Raw genomic sequence first — 13,992 nt, forward strand, 5'->3', positions numbered from 1 at the left:
TTGTTGCAATGCCGAGGATATTCAAGGAAACTTCCAATGATATGTCACTTTTAGCTTTCTCTGCTGACTTGAGAATGTAACCCTCATGCTAGATGTGAATTCTCTGTGCATGCGATTTGTCTGGGTCCCTAGGCCTACGTGGAAAATCTCCCAGACAGCTGAAAGAATTTGCAGATCTCAGAGCCACCGTCAAAATCTTTGAGAAATCATGAAAAGTAGGACACCCCACACTATTTCAAATGAGAAACTATTTGGGCTCATTTTCAAAGAGATTGAACTTGTTTCTGGAAACTATAATCAAGTACACTGGTTGTTAATATCAACTGCTGCTAGTTTTTTAGAAGAAGTTATCCAGAAGATTGACTCATTCACTCACTCCACAAATATTTATTTGGTACCTGTTACATGTCAGGCCCTGTTTGTCACACTAGGGATGCAGCAGGAACAGAACAGATAAAACCCATGTCTTCCTAAAGCTTATATTCCACTAGGAGACTGCCAATTAATAAATAAACATAAGGATAATTTCAGGCAGTAATAAATGTTATTCAGTAACTAAGGCAGGGTAGAGGGACAGCACGTGACAAGTCATGGCGGGTGCTGGGTTTTAAGTCTCTCAGCACAACTGACAATGGAACAGAGATTGGATGAAGTGAGGAAGCAAGCCACAGGGAGGCCTAGGGGAATGCACACAGGTGAGAGCCCTTAGACAGGAACCTGGTGGGTTCAGGGCACAGCAAGGAGGTCAGAGTGACCAGAGAGAAAAGTGCAAGGGTTCATGTGAATCGGGAGAGGTGGCCAGGTGCCAGGCCATGCAGGGTCCTGTAGGGCACGGTGAGGACCTCAGCTTCACTTCCAAAACAAAGCTAGAGCCTTCACTATAGGAAGCCATGGAGGGTTTTGAGCAGGACAGTAACGTGATCCTATTTGGTTTTTATTTTTATTTTATTTTATTTTTAAAGATTTTATTTACTTGAGACAGAGAGAATGAGAGAGAGAGAGAGAGAGAGAGAGAGAACGAGCACATGAGAGGGGGTAGGGTCAGAGGGAGAAGCAGACTCCCTGCCAAGCAGGGAGCCTGATGCGGGACTCGATCCAGGGACTCCAGGATCATGACCTGAGCCGAAGGCAGTTGCTTAACCAACTGAGCCACCCAGGCGCCCAGATCCTATTTGGTTTTTAAAGAGAGAACTTTGGCTGCTGTGTAGACACAAGGACAAGTCATCTCTGCTTTTCTGATTGGAAGCAACTAGCTTGTCCTCTGTGCTTCCACAATATCTAGCCCATGTTTGGCTAGTAACCTCGGGGTGTGAGTGTGTGTGTCCTCCCCTGCCCCCACAAGAGTGGCATTTCCTTGGAGACAAAAATCTGAGTTTACTTGTCCTCATTCCTCTACCCTGATTGCCCCTCTGGAGCACTCATGTTCACTGGCACGCATACACCCATGTGCACACAATGCCTAGAATATTGCTGAGCAAATGAAACTCTCAATAACTCTGAAAAATTACTAACAGTACAAGGAGGCAGGTTTCAACTGAAAAGGAGGAACTCTTGAACAGAGGAGTCAAAAAATGTAACAGCCTGCCTTCAAAAATCACAAAGTTTTCTCTAGAGAAGATCCTCAAAACCTCCGTCGTTTGCAGGGCATGATATAGCCTGGTGATTTAAATCATCAGATTGGGGGGGATTGTGCCTTTTTAAGCATCTTCGGAACTCTGAGTTTTTATAATTCTAAGAATAATCGTTAAATCTTGAAGATTAACAGGAGTTGGTCCGTACAAGAGTCTGCATGATTCACCCCCAACAAGTTGTGCCTGGAGACACCTTGATGCACCTTGTCAACGTGGTGAACTCCTTTTCATCTATCAAGACTTTTACCTAAATGTCCCTCTGTGTTGGTTTGTACTCTATGTGTATTCTGGGCACCACAATTTGAGAGGAAGGTAGACAAACTGGGGTATGACCACAGGAGGCTAACCTGAGAATGAGAGGTCTGAAAACCAGAATCTAGAAGAAACAGCTAGAAGCACTTAGAAGAGTTCCTCTAGAAAAACACAAAAACAAAAACAAGACTAAGGAGGGAGGGAGGAGCTATGGAAAGCACAAGCATCTTCAGGTGGATGAAGGGCTGTCAGGTTCCAGGGGAGAACCATACTGTGTGCGGTCCATAAGGCAAGTCTAGGGCCAGTGGGAAGAATTACAAGGGGGCCGATTCGGGAACTGCTTAAAGAAGCCCCTTCTCAACACCTAACCAAGGCCTTTCCTGCAGTAAGAACACAGTGTGTTTTAAGTGAATTTGAGGTTTAATAATTTGAGCTATTCAACAACCAAAGAGGCTCCCAAAGCCTCTAGAGCAGCCCTCCAGAAAGCTGTAGAGGGGAGACCTACCTGAATGATGTTAGGCTGAATTAAATCAGGGGAGGTGAAAATCTTTCACATTAAGTCCCAGCCATGAAGTTTTGGCAGTGGCTGCCTCAAACCCTGGGGAGAACATTTTGGGGCTACATCTCTGCTCAGCAAGCGTGGATGTCAGTGGGCAGGGTCTGCTGTGGGGCGAGGAGTAGGGAATGGCAGCAAGCATGGCAGCCCAAATATCAAAGGACTCTTTTGAGGCTTCAATCGTATGTTCCTCCGTTGCTAGATGCTCGTATATCCGGTGGCCCCGGTACCATTGCACGTATGAAATCCAATACAGTGTCTTCCAGTCTCACAAACAGGTACACGTTATTGTATTCTGCGAAGTCAGCATGAAGCCTCCATCCATGGGCCCCATGGCTTTCGGATCTGCTCAGAGACCCAGGGCAGCTGGTATTGATCCTGTTTGTTTCCTCAGAAAGAACAGTATTGATCCACCATGCCGTGAAGCCTGCTCCTGGGTCGCCTGGTTCCAACAAGCAATTCCCTTGTCTTCGGCAGCCATTTCAAAGTCCCCTAGACCCTCGCCTTCTATTTGGTGCAGCTTCCAGCTAACCCTCGACTCATGCTGGGCACCACCACACAGCCCCCAGTTGAATCACTGTTCAAAACTACTACTTTTCCACCTTCCAACAAAGCCACGTTGAACACCTGCCTCTTCAGTGCCAGGAACAGCACGGGCACATGGCATACAGCTGGCTCCAAACCTCAGTCTCACGCAAACGACAGAGAAACAGATAAGTCGCCGAGGCCGATGGAGATGACTCTGGCAAACAAAAGTAAAACTGGGGCTGGGTGATGGCAGAGGAGGGAGGCCACGCTCTGCTGGCTGGGGGCGGGGGGGGGGGGAGGCTGGGGTTGCCGGCTGCTGGTGGTGGGGGAGGGGGTGTGACGGAGGCTCAGAAGAGGAGCATGGTGGGAGAACGGGAGAATGAGTCCAGATCTCTCCTAAAGTAATTAATACAATGTTACAGTTTGGAAGTCATCTCGAACCACCTGACAAGAGTTCCAAAGATTGGTCAACAAAGTGTGAAATCAGGGCCAGGGCTGGATATATGGAGAGGAAGAGAAAGTTTGGCATTTCCCTTCCTTCTGGATCCTCTCCCCCAAACCTGGACACACTTCCTCAGGCCCAGGAAACCACCCCTCCCTCTACCTCAGCCTACACCAGAAGAGGGCGCTCTGAGCCCTCGCGCCTCCCCCTCAAACACAGGGCTTGTCGGTTTCGGGCTCCTGGTGGGCCCCACCTCCCGCCAATGTTGCCAAGCTCCAGAACACTCAGGCTGATCTTCCCCACCATGTTCGTAGCAGCATTATTTACAGGAGCCCCCAAGTGAAAGCAACCCAAGTGTCCACAAAATGTGGTATAGACATATACAATGGAATATTGTAAGCCGTAAAAAGGAAGGAAAATCTGACACACGCTACAACACGAGTGAACCGCATGTTCACATAGGCTAAGTGAAATAAGCCAGTCCCCAAAGGACAAATACTGGAGGATTTCCCTAACATGAGCATCTAGTCAAATTCATAGAAACAGAAAGTAGAATGGTGGTTGCCAGGGCCGGGGGACGGGACAATAGGAAGTTGTTTAATGTGTACAGAGGTTCAGTTTTGCAAGACAAAAAAGTTCTGGAGACTGGTTGCACAACAATGTGAATGTACTTAATACTATTGAACTGTACACTTAAAATGGCAAACATGATACCTTTTATGCTTTGTGTATTTTACCACAATTCAATATTTTTTTTCCTTAAGTAGGCTCCACACCCAACGTGGAGCCCAACACGGGGGCTCAAACTCACAACCCCAAGATCACAACCCGAGCCGAGATCAAGAGTTGGATGCCCAACCAACTGAGCCACCCAGGCGCCCCTCAACATTTTAAAAAAGTTTTTTTAAGATTTTATTTATTTGTTAGAGAGAGAGCGAAAGAGAGCACGAGCAGGGCAGAGAGAGAGGGAGAAGCAGGCTCCCCGCTGAGTAGGGAGCCCAATGACAGGCTCCATCCCAGGACCTCTGGGTCATGATCTGAGCAGAAGGCAGATGCTTAACTGACTGAGCCACCCAGGCGCCCCCCTCAATATTTTTAAAATTACAAATACAAAAAGAAATGAAAAAAAACCCACAAAACTCCCCCAATCTTCCCCTTGTGGGATCTCCCAGAACTGAGCACAAGCTTCTGAAGGGAGCTGGCCTTATCCGTCCGTCCTCTCATCTCACTGTCTCTGATTTTGTGATCTCTGCCAGGAGACACTGGCTCAGCCAACAAAAGTGTCTTTGATATGATAACAGCATAACGCGATACCTCTCCCAGTTTGTGCACCATAACTGGAATCTTCTGGCAATCATTCTTGGAAGCCAAGGGTCATATGTAGCGGAGAGCATTTAGGAGCTGGGATGGCCCATGCCGAGAGAGGTTTTGGGGGCCTCGCTGGACTGGAAGCTCTGTTAGAGAAAGCCAGTGTTTTTCATCACTGCTGTCAAAATTCAGAAAAAACAGAATTAAAACCAACGCATCACCAAAGTAGTCATTAGTAGAAATCGAAGTTGACACCAAAAAGGCAGTTTGCAAACTGCCATCAAACCAAAACATGGGGGAATAGGGGCCAGGGGAATATCATTATAAAGCAGCACATATAGTGAGGAAGCAGTGACTGTTTATTCTTCACAGGGATTGATTATTGGTTATTATTGGTTATAATGTCAAGATTTTCTTACATGCTAGGGAAGTGGTCAGTGGTTACCTCCCATCAACCTTGGGAAACAGCTTCAGTTTTGCTTATAATTTTCAGAGTCTTAAGCAAGAGATGACCCAGGTCAAGTTAGTCTTGCAAAATAAGCTAAACTGAGCTTTGTTTGTATGACTCAACTGGTTTTGTCTGCTCAGGCAATTTTCAAAGCTGGTCTCCATTTAATTTTGATTTTAACAATTCTCCCCTTTGGGCCATTCTCTCAGCAGACTGCGAGCATGACCAACCGGTAGAGTACTATTCTCGGTTAACACCTCTGATGTAATCAGATGGAAGAGTCACACATTCAGTGTTACCCTGAGTTGAGCTGTCAGGCGACTGTCTTCATCCTTTGTGGTTATTGTTGATTTCATCCAGTTCTCTGAGACTGATGGATACCATTTGGCACTCAAGTGGCTGCCGCCGGGCATTTAAAACCCTCAAGAGTATGCAACACACTAGAGAGGTTAACATGATGCCTATAAGGAGAACATGAGCCAAGGACTGAGAAATTCCCCAGAGCAGAGATTCCCCAGGAGCCAAGATTAAACCAATTAAATAACTCAAACAGGTAATAATTTTTTTAAAAAGTTATTTATGTAGGCAAACACGATGTGTTAGCAAACACATATCCTCATGACTACTCAGGACAGGATGAACGACCTGAGGACCTTTTCTTTCAGGAGGGTCAGGCAAGCTTCCATCTCAGTTAGGCTTCAACGTGATGTGAGCAATCAGGTGATTTAACGAGAGGCATTTCTGTGGGAACATAAGAAAAACGAAGGTTAATAGTTTGAGAAAATCATAAATTCAGTTTCCGAGTTTTTATAGCAGTTTGGACAGGAGATTTCTAGATGTTGGGTTCTAAGCATCTTCAGATGGAGTGAGGGCAGGCAGTGGCAATGGGACAAATTTTCCTGGTTTGCAGGGGAATGTCTCTGCTGATCTTTCTGAGCAGCCACATAGCCACAGGCATGAAAATTGTCCACACATGAGCTGTTGCGCTGATTTCCCTGAAGTTTACATCAAATCGTCCAGCTTCAGGAAAAGCGCAGTTTTAGTTTCATAGTGATTCCAAGTCCAAAGAGTGGGAGATAATTGGAAATGTTAGTTTGGAGAGTTCTAGCCAAATCTTAGAGGAACTGGAAGAATTCAGGATCCAGTCCAGTATTCAGCTAGAAAACAAAACCTCAAAGACAATTAGCAGCAATCAAATCTGATATCCACAAAGGCACGTTATTGAAACATAATTTTTCTCTCTGTAATCATCCCCATTTCTATCAAAGATAACCAAAGTAAGGCTACTTTGTTTGCAAATTAAGTCTAGTTTCAATAAACTTGGCCTGATTATTGACGTAAGTGCAGCAAGAATAGTGATTGAACATATAGGCTCTTTTAAATCCGCGTTGCTACAACTTTTCATAAGGAATCTTAGATTGGACTTTCAAAAGCTTCTCAAGGCTTGGAAGCCAAGCCAAGGACTTGTCCAATTGTGTCTTGTAACAAGGAGAATAGATTCTTTTTGAACTTATGCAAATACCCATGTTGTCACGAAAAAAATATGAATATTTAATAAAAGTTTCAGAATTCTGGAGGGATCAGATAGGGAGAAAAACATAAACGTTTCAAACTTTGTTGCAAAGGTAGACTTTACCAAATTGCTATAAGGTGTAGACAATTTAAAAAGAGGAGGGGAAAAAAGCTCCTTTAAATCTGGAAAACAATACATTAAAGAACTAGTAATGTTTTGAATGAAGTCATAAAAATTATAATCATGTTCATCAGTTCATCAGTGTCCTGCAATTAATTCTTGCTTTTGCTTCATCTTGGATTAATAGCTTTATGAATCAGTCAGTTTGCCATAAAAGTTTTAAAAATTCTTGCCCAGTTTAGGGTATGATCTTAAAGTTATCAGAAACCTGCCTTTTAGAATACTTGTCAGGGTCTTTTCCATGGATCTTTTTGAACATGAGGCATGTTTGTAGGAACACTTCTGCGAAAGCATCAGAACAAAGCTGTCTGTAAATGACAAAAGACTTAAAAATGGCCATAGTTAGAGATCTGATGAGAGCTCTCTCTCTCTCTCTCTCTCTCTCTCTCTCTCTCTCACACACACACACACACACACACACGATGCAACTGGCAACTAAATTTGGATGTTTTTGTGATGCACAATATTTTAAGGTAATAGCTGGAATTATGATTGAAAACATTATACTAGGACATGTCAGATTTTTAAAGACTTTCATACAAATCTATACCTAAAGAAAGCTTAGCATCACTTCTTATTTGAGAATGCTTCCCATGAAATTTAACATATACAAAAATTTACATCGCTGTAGAAAACAGTTCTTTCAATAAGAAGACTAATTTTTCTCAAGTAATCAAAAACCTCGTAAAGACAAAACAGAATTTTTGTTTTCTACGCAGATTACAATAAAGGTAAAGAAACTTCGCTCACAATTTTTTATTACGAGCAGACCAATAATCTCAAAGTTGTGATTTTAACAAAGAGAAAATCAAATTCTGATTTTTCTTTTTTTTTTAAAGATTTTATTTATTTATTTGACAGAGAGAGAGAGAGAGAGCAGGAACATAAACAGGGGGAGTGGGAGAGGGAGAAGCAGGCTTCCCGCTGAGCAGGGAGCCCGACATGGGGCCTGATCCCAGGATCCTGGGATCATGACCCGAGCCGAAGGCAGACGCTTAACCAACTGAGCCACCCAGGCACCCCTCAAATTCTGATTTTTCACCTGTGTACTTTTAATATTAAAATTCTCCTTTTTTTCTCTTTAACTCAAATAAATCTCTTCCAATCTTAGCATGACTACACATAAATTTCCTTTATCGGTGTCCTTTTTCCATCAACCTTCTACAATTGTTCTATATCCATTCACCTTTTGCCCTAACTTTTTCCCTTATTCTGGAATGAACATTTTACTTTAGGACAAAATTACTTTCTTTTTTCCTTTACCAAAAAAAAAAAAACCTACATCCTTCATATCTTTCCTTATCCAAAACAAAACAAAACAAACAAAACATATTCTATTTTCCTTACCTACTTTTTGTATATAGTTATTGTCTTTCACCCTTATTATTTCTAGTGGTTTTAATTACATATATTAATTAGAACTCTTAATTATGAGAATCCTTAGTTCCTAGTGAAAACTAAAAAGTAAGCAGTTGTGGACTGGCCAGTTTATAAATACATTTCAGAATTTCTGCAAGTATAATTTTCCTCAGTAAATTTTTCAATGTGGCATAAAACATGTTTATTAATAGGCCCCAATATTTTTGTCTATGTAAAAAAATTAGAAAGCTAAAAGTAGCTAAACTTAAACTTATGTTTAGCTTTTAGTGTTTATCATATTTGGAAACAATTTAGATATTTAATGAATATTCACTAGTTTAACTTACTATAAACTTCCATTTTATTTACATGTGTTTAAATTACTTGCTTTTAACAATTATTCTTTAATGAGATATTAAGCAGCTAACCATCATCTTATTTTTCTTGTTGACAAATTTTGAAGACATGTCTGCTTTTATTAAGCCAACAAACTTAAACTAGCTTTTATTTATCAAACTTTATCCCAGATCATGTGAACTTAAAAAACATTTAGGTTAGTTTCTATATTTCTGAGAATATATGTGATACATAAATACTTAATTTATTTATTTATTTATTTTTTAAGATTTTTTTGTTGTTGTTTATTCATTTGACAGAGACAGAGACAGCGAGAGCAGGAACACAAGCAGGAGGAGCGGGAGAGGGAGAAGCAGGCTTCCCGCCGAGCAGGGAGCCAGATGCGGGGCTCGATCCGAGGATCCTGGGATCATGACCCGAGCTGAAGGCAGACGCTTAACGACTGAGCCACCCAGGCACCCCAGTACTTAATTTTTTTAAAGATAACTGAATAGAGCTCTTTACAGATTAATTTTGGTAATACTATCCAGAGGTAGAAAAATATCACATACCTATATTATACATACATGAACATACATAAACATACAGACAGATCTTAGAGCTGTTGTTTTAAAATTTTTAACCATGTCTCAGATAAAAAACTTAAAAGAATAGTTGTATCCAAATTGTGTTTCTGGAAGATAGACTAAGTTAAGTTTACTTCTTCCGATGACCAAAGAGTTTTCACTAAAACTTTTTTTTATTTGCATGCTGTCAAGATCCTTCTAGAGCTGTTTTTGAGTCATTTTGTCTTTTAGAAGCTTCTGCAAACCAATCAGAGAATGCATTTCATCGTCTCTGAGGTTGGAAATCTCTCTTTTAAGGATGCCCCTTAAGATAAGCTTATCTAAGTTAAAGTTTCCCCAAAGTGGCCACTACAATTCCAACAGTTCACCCATTTTCCAAAAAGGCACAAGAATTTGGCCCACAGACCAGGTGGAACCCATCTCTGCCTTTAGATTTCCTAAGGTGTCTTAACTATGAAGGGCCCTGTTTTTCAACAGCAGTTCCAAAACACAGAAAATCACATGCCCCTCCCCCCACACTTTTAAACAGAAGAGGGTGACTTACCAAGGAGGTTCAAAAAACAAAATGCACAATATAGTCAGAGAGCTCCAAACACAAAGAGAGTGGAGTTTGGATTGAAGAGAGACCTACCCTCAAATCCCAGGGGCAACAAGACAGCAGGGAGCTCAATGGGCTCTGTGGGTACAAGCACCTGTTCGCTCACGGGCCTCAGTCATCGGGGTCTTCTTTGAATTCCACTTCTCACACCACAAAATGTCAAAGTTCAGAAATAACAGAAGCAATACCAATGAATCACCAAAGTAGTCATTAGTAGAAGTCAATCGTGCACACACCAAACAGGCAGTTTGCAAACTGGGAGCCATCAAGCCAAAACATGGGGGAGTGGGGCCCAGGGGAATATCATTATAAAACAGCACATATAGTGAGGAAGCAGTGACTGTTTATTCTTCACAGGGATTGGTGATAATGTCAAGATTTTCTTACATGCTAGGGAAGTGGTCAGTGGTTACCTCCCATCAACCTTGGGAAACAGCTTCAGTTGTGCTTATAATTTTCAGAGGCCTAAGCAAGAGAGGACCCAGGTCAAGGTAGTCTTGCAAAATAAGCTAAATTGAGCTTTGTTTGTATGACTCAACTGGTTTTGCCTGCTCAGGGAATTTTCAAAGCTGATCTTCCTTTGTTTTTTATTCTTTATTTTTTTAAAGATTTTATTTATTGATTTTGGAGAGAGAGCGCACGAGTGGGAGAAGAGCAGAGGGAGAGGGACAAGCAGACTCCATGCCAAACGCAGAGTCCAGCACAGGGCTCCATCCCACTGACCCTGAGATCACATCCTGACCCGAGTGGAAACTAAGAGTCAGACGCTCAACTGACTGAGCCACCCAGGAGCCCCCGTTTGCTTTTTTTTTTTTTTTTTTTAAACACTGCTTTATCCCAGATCTTGGTCCTGGGCCTGAGCCTTAGCGACACTCAAAATGGTTTTATTTTCCCCAATAACAGTGACTAAAGCTGGGCCCCTTAAATAACATAAAGCAAGCAGCTTTAAGCATAAAGCATCTTATGGAAAAGGATGTATTTTCTACGTGTTCACTAAATAAGTTTCGTCTGTCGATATCCCTTCTTTTAGAGGAACTACCTCTCCCTCATTCCTGTGGTTGGTCAACCACTGCGTCCTTGGGTGGGCCTCATGGGCCACAGGGGTGGGCATGGGACCCAGGCTGAGCCAACCGTAGTACTACAATCTTTGGACCCACCGACTGGTTTATATACAGGGACAGGACCCAAGCAGGGTCAATGAGAATCCTTCCATGAGATCTGCATGCAGACACAAAGATAGGTTGTGAGTCATTTTGGCTCACAAGCAAGTAGCCACCCTTCCCACCAACTAGAGAGATCCTGCCTCAGAACGAAGCCTCAGAAGCAGGGTCCAGAGCTGGAGAAAAAGAGACAGCAATCTCACTTCAGGATTATAACCCCTGGATGCAGCAGTGCTTAAAGCCAGACCCACTCTAGAACATTTCATTTATGGGAGTCAATAAATTCTTTTTTTCTTTTTTTCCCTGAAGCTTGTTTGACTTGGGCTTATAGACCTTGCAGTGAAGAATCCTGACAAATACAGTCTGTTCATTTCAGCTTGTGTGTTTCCCATATGTATCTCACCTTATCACACTATTTTTAAGAGCCCACAAAATGTATTCTGCACGTCTTTGTATGCAGTGCACCAAGACACAGCATACAAATCTGGAGGGAAAGATTTGGAAAAGCCAGTGTTTGTCCTAAGGGACAGTCTAATAGAAGTGAAGCGTTGGGGGAAGGGAAGAGTTTCATTTAACTAGTATTTTAAAATTATCTGCTATGTGCCAGATGTGTTCACACGTAATTGTAGTTCATCATCTCCAACCCTAGAAATAAGGTATTGCGTGTGTGTACTTTACAGATAAAAATCACAGTTCAGAGAGGTTAAACAACTCGCCCAAACTACCCAGCTATTAAGAGGTAGAAAAAGCTTTCAAACTCAGGCCTCAGAGTCCAAGCTCAACGGCCTTGCCGGGGTCCAAGCCTGCCTCTAAAACAGGAGAAGAGATAAGCTCAAAGCCCAGACAAGGAAAATAGAGGAATTTGCTCATTGATCCATTCAGCAAATTCTTATCCAGTGTCTGCTATTCACTAGTGTCTGTGAAAATACTTGTTAAACCAGGATACACCCATGCAAAATATTACCAACATGTACAAGACCCCATGCTAGGCACTGTAGAAGGGGGGGAATAACAATGAATAAAGCAGCCTTTTCCTCAGGGGCATACGATAGAGTAGACCTAGAAATATTACACGGCCAAGTATGATTAATAGCGTAAGAGAGGTTCAAAGTGCTTTGAGAGTTCTGAGCAGGAAATGTTTACATCTGATTGAGGGAGCCGGAAACACTTCATCAAAAAAAAAAAAAAAAAAAAAAACAGTGTATTAGGTAAGTGCCAATGAATGTCCTGCTAATGATGTGTTTACCCAGGTGCCGATGGGATTTTGGAAAGAATGGGAAATAGAAATGAAAACGAAAAGAAGGAAGGGAGAGAGAGAGACAGGAGGAAGTGAGGGAAGGGGGGAAGAGAAGAGAAGAAAGGAAAAGGAGAAAAGAAAGGGGGAGAGAGACAGGGAGGGACAAGAAAGGAAGCAAACAAGCAGGCCCGTGGGCAGCCAGCAGCCGCAGGGAGGCCCTGGGGCTGGGGCCCTGGAAGCAGGCTGTGGAACAGGGCTGCTCCAACCTTGGGCTCCACAGACACTTGGTTGGGGCAAGCAGCTCTCTGGATTACTCACACGTCCATTCTATTTACCACTGCAAAACCACTGAATTAGTTACTTAATCCAGTAACACTACATCTCAGAATAGAAGGAACTTTGTAATTCCAAAATTCTAGAGGTGTTTAACTTGAATGGGAATAAGAGTCACCTGGGGAGCTTGCTCAAATGCAGACCCCCTAGACCCTCTCTCCAAAGATTCATTTTCAGTAATACTGGGTTTGAGTCCAGGGGATTTCCATTTTTAAAAGTCGCTTGCGTGACTGATGCAAGTGTTCTGAGGCCCACACTTTGAGAAACATCGCAACCTAACTGTTTTGTTTCACAGGTAAAGGAGCAAGAGAGTCCCAGGGGGGTGAAAAGACTGGTTTGAGGCCACAGAGCTAGTTAGTGAAATTCCAGGCCCAGAACTCAGGTCTATGGACTCAAAAAACCCATTGTGGGGTTTGTTTTTGTTTTTGTTTTTTAAATTTTTTAAAATTATTATTGACATATAATGTATTATTTGTTTCAGAGTTACAGGTCTGTGATTCAACAGTCTTACACAATTCACAGCGCTCACCACAATACATACCCCCTCTAATGTCCGTCATCCAGCCACCCCATCCCTCCCACCCCCTACCACTCCAGCAACTCTGTTTGTTTCCTGAGATTAAGAGTCTTTTATGGTTTCCCTCTCTGGTTTCATCTTGTTTCATTTTTTCCCTCTGTAGTCCATTGTGGTTTTTTTCCCCCACTGGACTTAATAGCTATACAACTCAGAGATCAACGCTCAGCTTCCAGGAACATCCATATGGACCATGCTTGGAGAACCATGGCTCCGAATCATCCCAGGATGCAAGAGTTGAGAGCTAGCTACTTCCAGATTCAAGTGTCATAGTTAGTGCTAAATAAATATTTGTTGACTTGATAAATCCCTAGCTGGAATACAAGAAAGAAAAAGAAAAAAAAAAGAGGCTCTAATGGATCTGCAGGTAAAAGAATAAGACTCCTCGTCAGGCACCTTCTTATAGCATCTCCTCTCCATAAGGTTGCCCTTGATTCAGGCTAATGTCGTGAGTATTTATTTAAGCACTTACTATTTTCAAGACCCTGTGCTCTGTGCTTAAGAGATACAAAAATAAAAATCTACTTTTCTATTCTGATGAGTGCCACAAGAGTAACACATTGTAGGGATTCAACAAAGAAATAGGTATCTATTCGGGGAAATCATAGTATACCTTATTGAGGTGAGTCTTAAAGGATAAGCAGTATTTCAATGGGTGAAATATGAAGGGAAGGTGGTCCAGGTGGGATCCATCTCACTGGCAGCAAGATGTGAAAGGAATAGTACATAGCCCACTCTGGCAGTCTCTGGGGCACCAATGAGAAAGTAATGGGATTATAAGATCAGAAAGAGCAGGAGAGACCCTGCGGTAGAAGACTTACGGTACTAGGATGCAAAGTTTGGTCTAAATCTGAAACATTGAAAAATCCTTGAAAATGCTTTCTTGCTTTGGTGTTTCTTTTTTTTTTTTAAAGATTTTATTTATTTATTTGAGAGAGAGAGAGCACGAG

The 13,992-nt window shown here is 42.3% G+C and overlaps 1 long non-coding RNA gene across 2 annotated transcripts; it reads right to left on the reverse strand.

The window, feature by feature from the left end:
• Nucleotides 1-3,357: 3,357 nt before the first annotated feature.
• Nucleotides 3,358-10,087, reverse strand: LOC114205167 (uncharacterized). Of its 2 annotated transcripts, none has more exons than XR_003608347.2 (3): nt 9,772-10,087; nt 5,465-5,906; nt 3,358-4,892 (listed from the first exon to the last, which is right to left on the reverse strand). It is a non-coding gene; the product is annotated as an uncharacterized LOC114205167 (long non-coding RNA). The 2 variants fall into 2 exon arrangements; XR_003608346.2 differs by having other exon boundaries at nt 3,358-4,895.
• Between the last annotated feature and the right edge of the window lie 3,905 nt (nt 10,088-13,992).

This window comes from Eumetopias jubatus, unplaced genomic scaffold (genome assembly GCF_037043125.1).
Source record: "Eumetopias jubatus isolate StellerSeaLion01/CBP00866 unplaced genomic scaffold, mEumJub1_p1.0 scaffold_17, whole genome shotgun sequence".
Taxonomy (NCBI): domain Eukaryota; kingdom Metazoa; phylum Chordata; class Mammalia; order Carnivora; family Otariidae; genus Eumetopias; species Eumetopias jubatus.